This window comes from Onychomys torridus, chromosome 18, assembly GCF_903995425.1.
Source record: "Onychomys torridus chromosome 18, mOncTor1.1, whole genome shotgun sequence".
NCBI classification, from domain to species: domain Eukaryota; kingdom Metazoa; phylum Chordata; class Mammalia; order Rodentia; family Cricetidae; genus Onychomys; species Onychomys torridus.
This window is the reverse complement of record NC_050460.1, coordinates 41,035,711-41,048,608: the sequence shown is the minus strand read 5'-3', so window position 1 is coordinate 41,048,608 and position 12,898 is coordinate 41,035,711. Positions and strand designations below refer to the sequence as shown.

At 45.4% G+C, this 12,898-nt stretch overlaps 1 pseudogene; it reads left to right on the top strand.

Annotated features, from left to right (window-relative positions):
• The first annotated feature begins 3,323 nt into the window (after window positions 1–3,323).
• LOC118569402 lies at window positions 3,324–4,440 on the top strand (annotated as a pseudogene).
• Window positions 4,441–12,898: the final 8,458 nt, after the last annotated feature.

Sequence of the window (12,898 nt, the reverse complement as noted above, 5' to 3'; positions counted from 1 at the left end):
TCACACATATGATTTCAAAGACATTATAGTTATAGTTAAGACCCAAAGTTATGACATTTTGGTTAATAATACTCCCCATCACCCCTCCAAAACAAACAAACAAAAAAAACAAAAAACAAAAACAGATCATCTAACAAAAAAACAGCACCAGACGTGGGACACCTTCCCTAGAGTTGTTGGTAAGGAAAGTTCAACTAACTCCTAAAACAATATAGGTTATTGCCATTGTCCTTGGTGGCCTCTCAGAACTTGAAGGTAAGACTCTATTGCTGAAGATGCCACACAGAGTGGACATGGGACTTGGAAGAATTGAGCTGGAACTGACCTGGAAGCCTCTCCCCTAAGGACTTTCTCTCACAGAAGAGGCTATGTAAGCTGCCAAGGGAGAAAAGCCCTACGTTGCTATAAAGCTTATGATCCACAACAATGACCATCCTGGCAAGATAACCCCAAGGGAGCAATGGTCGCACTTATATCTTAGGGGTAAATAAAGCTGCCTAAATGGACTTAAGGCCCAGTCATTTGGAAGAAATTCATGCCTAGTACTGTAAACATAGTCAAGAACATATGTCTAGTGATGTCATGAACTCTCGAGGAGACCCTACTACATCTACTGTCCAAAACTAGTATAGTGTCCATGTGCAATCTAAATACGGACCTTTATACCCACAGATAAGTGCAGTTCTTATTGTTCATCAAAGAAGCTCTTTTCACAGCAGAAGGACACTACCAACAAAACCCATGACTGGTCAAAATGTAGATAATATGACCATGGGGTGCTCAGCCCAAATTATAAACCTACACCACAACCCCTATACCTAAAGTTGAGAGAACATCACAGAGAAGGGGCATTTCTAATGACTCTTCAGCTTCCAGAGGACCTGTTTTTCCAAATTGTCAATCTGAACGGCTCAAAACTGTACACTATATACATTTTTAGTAATTCACCAATTTTAATTAAATAAAATCACCCCACACAGACATGAACAGCTATCTGTAGATATCTGCATACCAATGATCACAGTGGTGCAGGTCCTCATGCTGCTATCAGCCCAGGTAGAAACGACACAAGTGTCCATCAGCGACTGTGTGGACAAACAAAAATTGGTATTTCAATGGGGTGGACGATCTATCCAACTTTTAAAAGGGAAGGAAATTCCGACACAGGCTACAACACAGGCGAGCCTTGAGGACATTGGGCCAGTGACCTAAGAGACAAATACCTTATCTCTATGATGTTCCTTATACAGTCAAAAACCACATAGACGGGAAGGAGAGTGGTGGTTTCCAAGAGGCAGGTCGGAGAAACAGGGCATTATTTGTTTATTAGATACATGTTTAATTGTGGAAGATGAAAATGTGCCACAGATGAATAGTAGTGATGGTTGTGCAACAATAGAAAGACCCCAATGCCCCCACTTAATCCTACCGAGGTGTGCGTGTAAAAAAGCTTGGGATGGTGAGTTTTATGTTATGTATACTTTGCTGTGATTTTTAAATCCAATTACCTGTTCACATACACAACTTACTCCACAGAATGGTGAAGCATAACAGCAGTGCAGATTCTGAACTAGAACAGACCCAGCTCCTTTACCCCTAAGCCAGAAACATGGCCACTTAGCTCACTGCTTCAAACTTCCCAGTTCTCCAATGCTCTCACCTACATCTGCCGCATCTCACTTACTTACTCCTTACAGTGATCTGAGTAGGTATGGCCCCCAGGGACTCATGTGTTTGAATGATTGGCCTACAGAGAATGGCACTATTGGGAGGTGTGGCCTCATTGGAGGAAGTATGTCACTGTGGGGGTGGGCTGTGAGGTCTCAGATATGCTCAAGCTATGCCCAGTATGGTAGAACGTATACTTCCTGTGGCCTGTAGATCAAGATGTAGAACTCTCAGCTTCTTCTCCAGCACCATGCCTGCCTGCATGCCACCATGTTTCCTGACATGATGATAATGGACTAAACCTCTGAAAGTGTAAACTAGCCTCAATTAAATGTTTTCCTTAATAAAAGTTGCTGTGGTCATGGTGACACTCCCTAATGACCAACTCAGCCTTGGAAACTACTGCCACCATTTTAAGGACAGGAACAAAACTATCTTGTGACAAACATCTAGAAATTCTATGAATCCGCCTTTATTTCCTTATTAAAATTCAGGGCATTTCAAACACTGGGCCGAGCTCTGGGAGTCCAGTTGACAAGAGGGAGGAGGGACTGTACAAGTGAGGGGGGTTAAAATCATGATAGGGAAACCCACAGAGACAGCTGACCTGAGCTAATAGGTGCTCATGGACTCTGGACAGACAGCTAGGGAGCCTGCATGGGACCAACCTAGGCCCTCTTACATGTGGATGATAGTTGTGTAGCTTGGTCTGTTTGTGGAGCCGCTAGCAGTGGGACCAGAACCTATCCCTATTCCCCATGCAGGGATGCCTCAATCGCCCTTGATGCAGGAGGAGGAGCTTGGTCCTGCCTCAATGTGATATAACATGCTTTGTTGATATCAATGGGAGGCCTACCCCCTTTCTGAATGGAGGAGGAATGGATGTTGGGGATAGATGGGAGGTAGTAGGGAGGGAATGGGAAGAGAGGAGGAAGGGGAAACTGTGGTCAGTATGTAAATAAATGAAAGGAATTAATAAAAAAAGTATAGAAACAAACAAAAAATTCAGGGCATTTTCTTGCCTCAGTGTCAAGGATTACTCAAGAAGTATTACCTAGCCAAAGGTGGGGAAGCATTGTCTAGCAAGCCCTTGGCCAGCTAACCTTTTCCCCAGTGCCTGAAGTTCATTGACACAGACATTGCGATGCACATGTTTTCAGAAAGCTGGACTGCCACTCATGAAGACCCGCAGCTCTCTACTTCTTCATGGATCCTCTTCCCCTTACCAGTCTCCCTGAAACCTATGCTGTTCCATGTTGTGCTTCTGGCGGTAGAAAGTAAAGCCTGAGGAGAGTCCATCTGCCTCACACTGTCTGGGCGACAAGCAGTGGACTGTGTATCTGCGCCCTGCTGGGAATGTCTTTCTGTATGCTGTGAAGGTGTTGGTCTGCTTGATTGATAAATAAAACGCTGATTGGCCAGTAGCCAGGCAGGAAGTATAGTGTAGGTGGGATAAGGAGAGAGGAGAAGGCTGGGAAGTGGAAGGCTGAGTCAGGAGACACTGCCAGCCGCTGCCATGAGAAATAAGATGTAAAGTACCAGTAAGCCACAAGTCATGTGACAACTTATAGATTAATAGAAATGGGTTAATTTAAGATATAAGAACCAGGCAGTGTTGGCAGGAGTGGTTTGGGAAGAGCACGCACTGGGCGAAGATGGTGGCGGAGCGGCAGGACGCGCTGAGAGAGCTTGTGGCAGTGACAGGCGCTGAGGAGGACTGGCCTCGTTTCTTCTTGAAGTCAGCCGGCTAGGACCTGCAGATTTGCACTAGCAAGCTTCTGTGAGGATGGAGGGGATGAAGACATTGTGACCATTTCACAGGCAACCCCAAGTTCAGTGTCCAGAGGCACAGCTCCCAGTGATAATAGGGTGACGTCCTTCAGAGACCTTATTCATGACCAAGATGAGGAGGAGGAGGAAGAGGAAGGGCAGAGATTTTATGCTGGAGGCTCAGAGAGAAGTGGACAGCAGATTATTGGCCCTCCCTGGAAGAAAAGTCCCAACGAGCTAGTAGATGATCTCTTTAAGGGTGCCAAAGAGCATGGGGCTGTAGCTGTGGAGCGAGTGACCAAGAGCCCTGCAGAGACCAGTAAACCAAGACGGTTTGCAGGAGGGGGATACCACCTTGGAGCAGCACCAGAGGAAGAGTCTGCCTATGTGGCAGGAGAAAGGAGGCAACATTCGGGCCAAGATGTTCATGTAGTGCTAAAGCTCTGGAAAACTGGATTCAGCCTTGACAATGGTGAACTCAGAAGCTACCAAGACCCATCCAATGCCCAGTTTCTGGAGTCTATCCATAGAGGGGAGGTGCCTGCAGAGCTTCGGAGGTTAGCTCATGGTGGGCAGGTAAACTTGGATATGGAGGACCATTGGGATGAGGATTTCATGAAGCCCAAGGGAGCTTTCAAAGCCTTCACTGGCGAGGGCCAGAAACTGGGCCACACGGCCCCCCAGGTATTGAACATCAGCTCTCCAGCCTAGCAAGCAGAAAATGAAGCCAAAGCCAGCTCATCCATCTTAATCAATGAGGCAGAACCTACTACGAACATCCAAATCTGTCTTGCAGCTGGTGGGAGGCTGGTGCAGAAATCAACCACAGCCACAGGATCAGTGACATCCGGCTCTTCATTGTGGATGCCTGGCCAGCCATGGCTGCCACCAGCTTTGTCCTTATGACTGATGACCTTTCCCAGCAAAGAGCTGGCTGACGAGAACCAGACTCTGAAGGAAGCCAACCTTCTCAACACTGTCTTCATGCAGCGGTTAATATAACCACCCAGCTGCTGCCTCACCTTCCAGTCCTTCTAGTGCCACGTCTCATGTGTAGCTCTGGGCCCTTAGACTTCAGTTGGATATATATTTTCTCTTTAGTTGTATTTCCTGGGATTTTTGTGGTAATCATGGACTTTAAAGAAAAAAAATAAAAACAACCAAAAAAGTTGGAAAAAAAAGATATAAGAACTAGATAGCAAGAAGCCTGCCACAGCCATACAGTTTATAAGTAATATAAGTCTCTGAGTGTTTACTTGGGTCTGAGTGGCTGTGGGCCCCAGTGAGACTGGAGAAATCTCCAGCTACACAGCCCAGTGATGAAGATTAGAGACACTCTTTTGTGTTGTTTCAGACAGTCTTGCAAGCCTTATTTTAATCTTTTTTTCCTGCTTTTCTTTGGTTGTTTGTTTTTTTGAGACAGGGTCTCTGTATGTACCATGCTTGCCTCAAACTCAGGATCCTCCTGACTCAGTAACCCAAGTGCAAGGATTACAAGTATGTACCAGTATTCCTGGTAATGATTTTTCTTCCCAGGGCCTCATCTATGATGGGCAAATACTGTACCACTGAACTGTATCTGAGCCCCTTGTTCTCCATTTGACTCTTACTAGCACATTCTGCCTTGTCCACTGGGGAGGCAAGGACAAGAGATCACAGTCTTTTTAAGAATCCTGAAAGGACAGTATTGTGTAACAGTTTCCTCTTAGATTGAAACATCCCATCCTATAAGAATCTCCTTAAACAGGAAGGCAAACAACTAAGAACAGCTTCAGGAAGTCCCTGAAACTGGACAGATTCACTAGGCCTCTCCCTACCAGAGTAAGCAATAAACGCTGAGAGTCCCTCTCAGACTGAAGGACCCTGAGCAGCAAAGAAGACTAAGACAAGACAAGCTGCAAAGACAACTCTAAGACTAGCCCAGATGCCTGGAAGAAGCAGAAACCAGCAGAGCCCCCTGGAAGTTTAAACCAGAGTTATGTGGAAAGAATACTCTCCAACCTGTTGACACTATTTTCTATGCAGTGTGCTCTAGGTTCCCAGTTTTGGGAGCAGTCACCCATGCTGGGGTGGGCCTTGGTGATGGTCCTAGTTAGAGTTTATACTGCTGTGATGAAACACCATGACCGAAAAAACAAGCTAGGGAAGAATGGGTTACACTTCCAGATCATAGTCCATCACTGGAGGAAGTCAGAACAGGAACTCAAGCAGGGCTGGAATCTGGAGGCAGGAGCTGATGCAGAGGCCATGGAGGGGTGCTCCTTACTGTCCTGTTTCATATGGCATGCTCAGCCTGCTCTCTTATAGACTCCAGGACCACCAGTCCAGACATGGCACCATCCACCATGGGCTGAGCCCTCCCCCATTGATCATTAATTGAAAAAATGCCTTACAGCTGAATCTCATGGAGGTGTTTCTTCAACTGAGGCTCCTTCCTCTCTAATGAGTCTAGCGTGCATCAAGTTGGCACACAAACCCAGCCAGAAGAGTGATATATCCATCTTTGAGTCATTTCTGTGCCTGTAAGCAACCCCTCACCCATATTCCTATAAGTAACCCCAATAAAACAAGTTGAACATCAGTGTTGCCTGCCCTTGGGTCTGTGGTGGCTCCCCTATCTGGGGTGAGTAGACATGTATGTTGCATCTCCCCAGGAAGATTTTTGTCACACAACAGACAACAATATCACCATCAGCCAACTTCTGTAGCGGCATCTAGAAATCATAAGGACTAGCTTTCTGTCACCATGATAAAATACTTGAGATAAACAATTTGGAGGAAGAAGGGTTTTTTTGTGGGGTTTTTGTTTGTTTGTTTTTGTTTGGGCCCACAGTTTCACAGATTCCAGTGAGTGTTCAGCTGGATCCATTGAAATGCCCAAAGGGGGCATGTGCTAAGGTAGCACATCATGGTAGGAAGTGTGAGGGGCAGAGCAAGGCTGCCTAATTCATGGTGCCTGGAAGCAAGTGGATCTCTCATGAGTTCCGGACCACCAGCACTACATATCAAGATCCCATCTCAAAGAAACAAACTTGAAAACAAACAACAGTTAAAAAAAACCACAGAGCAAACCGAAACATACTTGTTTAGAGGTTAGAAGAATTAATAATATGCAGATTCAATAGAATCCTATCCAGTTTCCAACTTTTTTTCACAGAAGTAGAAAAATGAATCCTGAATCCTAAAATTCACATGTAACTACAAAAAGATCTGCATAGCTCAGGCAATTTTAAGGGGGAAAAAATGAAGTTGGAGGCATTACATTTCCTGGCTTCTAATTATACTCCAGAGCTGTGGGATGGAAATAGCATGGAGCTGGCACTAAAGGAGACACACGGACCAACGTAACAGAAAGATCAGCAATAAACCCACAAATACAGTGCTACCTGCTTTTGACAAGGACACCCAGGGTGCATGATATAGAAACAGTGATAGAAAAACCTGGATACCCAGATAGGAAAGGAGCAACCTGGCCTTTATCTTATAAAGACAAATTATTAACTCAATGTTTATTAAAGACTTAAACACAGCTGGTCCTTGTAACCTACCTCAGTCCCACATGCCCTGCCTTTGTCCCCTAGCACCCCTGTCCCAGGTAGACACCCTAGACTTGAACCACTAACTTTGCCCACCCTGTAACGTATCTGAGAACCATATATGTCACTCACTCCTTATGGGCTGCCCTCTTATCCACTGGAGCATGGGTGACCTACCAGGGCTGCATGCCTGAAGAAAAATGACTCTCCCTCATCTAGAAGCCATCAACTGCCGATAGTCTCTCAGTTAGGGCTAGGCTCTTGGGATCCCCTATGCCATCCACGCTGGAAAGCTGAGGGGCTTGATTATGTGCAGGTCTTGTTTGGGCAACCACAGCTTGAGTTCATGAGTCCAGTGCCCCTGTATTGTGTCCAGAAGGCAGTTCTGCGGCAGACTTCCTCAATCTCAATCTTTCTGCTTCCTCTTCCTTGATGCTCACTGAACTTCTGGAGAAAGAGAATGTGATCGAGATGTCCTATTTATGGCTGACTATACCAGAGTCACTTACTCTCTGCACCATGAGTAGCTATGAGTCTCTGTGTTGACCATCATCCACTGCAAAAGGAAGCCTCTATGATAAAGCGTGAGAGCTGCCCTAAGCTGTGAGGATAAGGGTAAGTAGAAGGCAGTTTGATGTGCATCTTTTTAGTGTGATAATAGTCGTAGGTTCTCTCATTAGGGCCTATGACCTTTCTAGCCACAGTTTCTTGGTCCTGTTTATAGTACCAGGCACCAATTCTCTCCTGTGGCGCAGCCCTTAAATCTAATTAGGAGCCAATTGGTTACCCCCTAAACGTTCCTATCACCACTACATTAATAGTTATCTTCCCAGATCAGTCATTATTATAGCTTGCAGGGTTCACAACTGGATAAGTCTGTTTCTTTTTCTTTTTCTCCCTCAACATAGCATTTTCTGGTGCTATGAAAACTGCCAAACAGGGAGGGAGATTCAGTATCAGTAACAGCCTGATTTCTCCATGTCCAATACATCTAGCAACAGGGTCTTACCGTGAGGTTATGGTGGGCAATTAAGACCAATGGCATTAGTCTGTATTGTTTTGGGGACCTTTGAGATCTCCCTGACCAACAAAAGGAGGGTATCCCACACCTAGAACTGGACTTTCTCTTTGTTATCTTAGTGCATCATGGAGAAGCATTAGCCCCTCTTATAGGGTAACTCCAATTAAACTCTTTTTAATATGTCTATGTATGCTTACAAAATAATAGACCTTAGCATATCTTTTTCAGACATCCTGAGTATCAGTTATACTTCAACCTGTCCCCGCCTCATCAATATCCTCTCATTCCCTCCCCCTCCATTTTTCCTTTCCCCCACTTCATGTCTAACCTGTATTCTAAGTTCTTCCCCACCTGTCATGACCCCTTTTTAGTTTCCTGGCTTCCAAGCTAAAAACACAGACTCAAAGATTGAAAACTAGGATCCACATCTAAGAGAAAAAACAAGAAGCATTTGTCTGTCTGGGTCTGGCTTACTGCTATCAAAATCAAATACCAAATCTTCATTTCTTATTCTAAATTCTTCTCCAAACTCACAACTTTTGTCCAACTGCCAAACCAGTATCTCCACTCAGAGGTCTGCTAGATACTGGAACCTTGCACATCCAAGACAGAACTGCTCACTGCATATGTACGCTCCCAACTGGTCTCTCTCCAGTTCTCCATGACTGTATCTAGTTGCTTCAGTCAAAACTCCAGGAGACATTCTTGACTTTGTTTTTCCTTTCCATTTTGTTTTTAACTTCCATCAGCAATACTCATTTTTCTACCTCAAAATACATCACAAACCCATGCTTTTATCTCACTAGCCATATCTCTGGCACAAGGTTCAAATACCAAATCCTCGTTTTTATAGTATGACAATGACATGTGAACCTGCTTCCTTCTCCTCCTTCAGTGACCCATCCTTTCTGCAGTCAGAGAGATTTTTCCAGAAGGAAAACTGGAACATCTCATTCCTCTGCTTAAAACAGTTTAGAAACTACCCATTCCTCCTAAAGACTATCCAAGTTCACTCCATAGAGGCCTTCCATGCTCTGCATGACCTGACCTGCCACTCTTTAGCCCTCTGTCTCTTGGCTCAGCTTCTGCTAAGCCCATCTGTTTTAGGCTCTTCCTCGCTTTCCAAGCACACCTTTTCCAGGATATCACAGGCTGGCTCCTCTTTGCAGGTGCATTACCTTTCTTGATTGGCCCTTCTAACCTCCCTCCTTTGGAATGAGAATAAGCTACATGCCACCGTAACCTTTTCCTGGAGGAGCCTTATTACATTTTGAAATTACAGTATTGATTCACTTATCTGTCAGATGAGCATCTCTACACCTTGAGCTATATGTGGACAGTGTATTGGGCTACTTATCACAATATTCTTCAGACTTCAAATACTGCCCAGATCAAGTTAGGATTCAATAAGTAATTGCTGAGTGCATAAGCAGAGGAACTGAAGACTCGGGATAGACTGGTGACTTTCTGAAAAAGCCAAAAAGGAAACAAAAAGATTAAGAGAGCTATATCGCGGGGTAAAAGGTATTTCTATTCACTTGCTAGCAGTATCTCCATATCTCCAAAGGGCTCTGAGCCTAACTCTGGAACAGAGTTTATTGTCTCAGTTGGATGCCCAGGCAAGGCCACTCATTCTTTGATGTTGCAGATTTTTAGCCAAAGGTTTTTTTGCCAACTATCAGGAGAGATCACACAATGCCATCAGCAGGGGAGTGTACCCCCGGGCTCTGCTCCTGGCTACTTTGTTAATGAAGAGGGAGGCCATCCTCTGGTTCTCTCTGCTCTCCTGTTTGCCCACATGATTGCATATACAGCTCTGTGCCTTTTAATATTCCATTCATAGGAACGAGGTTATATTGCCAGAATCCCAGTGTCAGATTCTAAAATCTAGGGTCCTTGCTGTCAAACTCAGCCCAAGGACAGCAACAGGCCACACCAGTGATTTATAATACTTCTCCTTTATGATCTCTTTTTATTGGGTTTTTCTTTAATTATTTTTCCCTTAGTGCATGTCTGAGGAGCACTACTCAAGGCAGAAAAATTTATTACTACTGGGCTGAGCACAGTGTCAGAATTTTAAGTGCAAAACCTGTTCACTGAAATACATTGCTGTATTGCTTTCTCATTTTCTTTTCTTGAGACACCTGTGTAAGAAATGCAGGCTGTATGGGAAGAACAGGAAGTTCCTGATGGCCACTGAATAACAGGCTCCTTATAACCATTGTAAGAGTGTCCACCATGGTAAAAATCAATTGACTTCTCCATTCCAGGGTCATATACATTTTGACACATATCTATCCACCCCAGCAGCTTGCAACACAGGAATAAAATCAGACTTCATTACAACTGGACAAATGAGGAAAGAAAAATCTCAGAGAGTTAAGTAACTTGCCCAGAGACACAAAACTCATAATAGCCTGTGTGGGGCTCAGAAAAGGTCTCAGGCTCTTAGCACAGTGCTCTCCTCACTTTGTTACACTGCCTAGAGCATGGCTGTGGTGGTTTGAATAAAAATGGCCCCCATAATCTCATCGGGAGTGGCACTATTGGAGGTGTGGCCTTGTTAGAGGAAGTGTGTCGCTGTGGGGGTGGGCTTTGAGATTTCAAATGCTCAAGGCAGGCCCAATGTTGCTCTCTCTTCCTGCTGCCTGCCAATCCAGATATAGATCCAGGCTCCTTCTCTTGCACCATGTCTGCCTGTGTGCTACCATGCTTCCCACCATGACAGTGGACTAAACCTCTGAACCTCTAAGCCAGCCCCAGTTAAATGTTTTCCTTTATAAGAGTTGCAGTGGTCCTGCTGTCTCTTCACAGCAATAGAATACTGGCTAAGACAGTGACAAAGAGTGTTCTCAAAGCCTCAGTCATGGAAAACACACAACCATAAGACATAAGAAGAAATGTGCAGGCTCTGCTCACTGGCCATCTGTGGACACCAAGTCTTGTGCATGCTGGGGACACATCAGAGACCACAACAGAAGCAGCCCTTGTTTGTGGAGCTTACCATCTCAAGAAGGGCCACTCAGTTTTGCTTCACAGTGGGTGATCACAGAGGATATTCTAAAAAAGTGGGCTGACCAGCTGAAGGAAGGATGCAAAGGCCAGGGGAGAAGTAGATTTGAGGAGAGCCACGTGGTTGGATGTTTTGGCAGCCAGCAGAGAGAGACATTCTATGACCTTCCCAGCATCCAAAAAGAAGACCCCAATCACTTTGCCCCCTCAGAGGAAGGCCTCAAGGGTAGGGCTTGCTTTGTTCTGAGGTTGCATAATTGGTTTAATTCTTTATGCTGAATAAAGGAGGAGTTGTGATGAACAACACGGGGACAATGGCTGCCTTTCCCCAGGAAAGCAGAGCACAGACCTACTGAGGTTGCCAGTTGTGCGCCCTTGTCTGAACAAGCTCCTAGTCTGCCTCTCCAGATGTTTGTGTTCGCTCTTCACACCCTCGGGTTTTTACTTCATTTTTTTTGTCCTGTAGTCTTTTTTATTTTGCTTCTGTACCACAAGTTGTGTTCTTTCAAGAGGCTGTTCAAAGGTTGTATCTCAGGACAAGCCACAGACTTTCTGTTCCTCATCTCAGACACTTTGGAGAAGAGGTCAAAAGGGAACATATTATTGTCAGAACACAGTGGTCATCTCCTGGCCTCAGAGAAGCCTGAGAGTCTAAGGTGGCCCAATGCCCCAGACTCCCCTCTCTCCATCAACTGCATAGCCTGCCCATTTCAAGCTAGGACTCCCACATAACACCGTGTGTGGCTCAGACAGTGCTGGGTATAGCCTTCCAAATCCATGGCTCCTACCATCAGCTAAGGTGTCTGCCACATGGCACTGTGATTATCGCCCCCATTAAACTGAGTGGCCACACAGCAGGTGGTCCTAGAGGATATATGTCAGGCCAGACAGTTAGAGAAACGAAAATGGAATTACAATGGATAGGGTGGGCAGCAGGAACCAGTGCATTTGCAAGCACAATGGAGAGAGGGTTGTGAGGGGAATGGCCAGCAGTGGAGCCTTCTGGGGCCCAGTGAGGCCGTGAGCATGACCGGAAGAAGGTTGACACTGGACAGACCTTTATACATGAGCATCAGCAAGAGCAGGCAGCCAGCACTCAGACAAGAGTGGACAGAAATGATGGTGCCATCCTGGACAAGAGCTGAGACTGAGTCCAGGGTGCTAGGTCTGAGCTATTCCCACAGGCTCACACTTTTAGCACACGGTTTGCAGACCCTGAGCCAAAATGAACATCTCCAGGACGTTCATACTAGCTCTTGTTTTTGTTTGCTTTTGCCTTGTTTTCTGAAGCCCCTCTCCACATGATGTCTCTTTTACAGGCCAAGAAACTCTAGCTCATCAGCTTGCACACTTTCCCTTTAGTTCCCAGCACCTGGGGTTGCATGTGGCCTAGCTGCACAGCTTGGATGACCTGAAAGCAGGCTGACTCCCACATGCCACAGAGATGCTGTTAGCCCAGGAGCAAAGCCAGCAGAAATTGCAGCCAGGAATCCAAGAGCCTCTCCTCTCAGAAACACACACATCTGAAAGTCTGATCAGCTTCCCCGGATATAGAACTAGCCAGAGGTTTTCAGCGAAAAAGCCAATGTTAAATCAAGAGGCTGGTGGCTTAAATAAACTCTCAAGCCACTGGCTGAACACAGACAGGCTCCAAGGAAGAAGCCTCAGAGAGCATGTGAGAAGCCAAAAGAATGGAACGCCCCTCCCCTCCCAGCCTTGACTGGGTTAGAAACTGGCCCAACAGCATTTGTTGATTCTATTATGCACTTTGTATATAGCTTAATGATAAGCCGGGCCTCCCCACACTCATATACTGCAAGCCCTACATGTTAGTATTCTATGAATCCCAATGTATTCCATTTTATTGTTTAAGCCTTAAGGCTCCTGTATG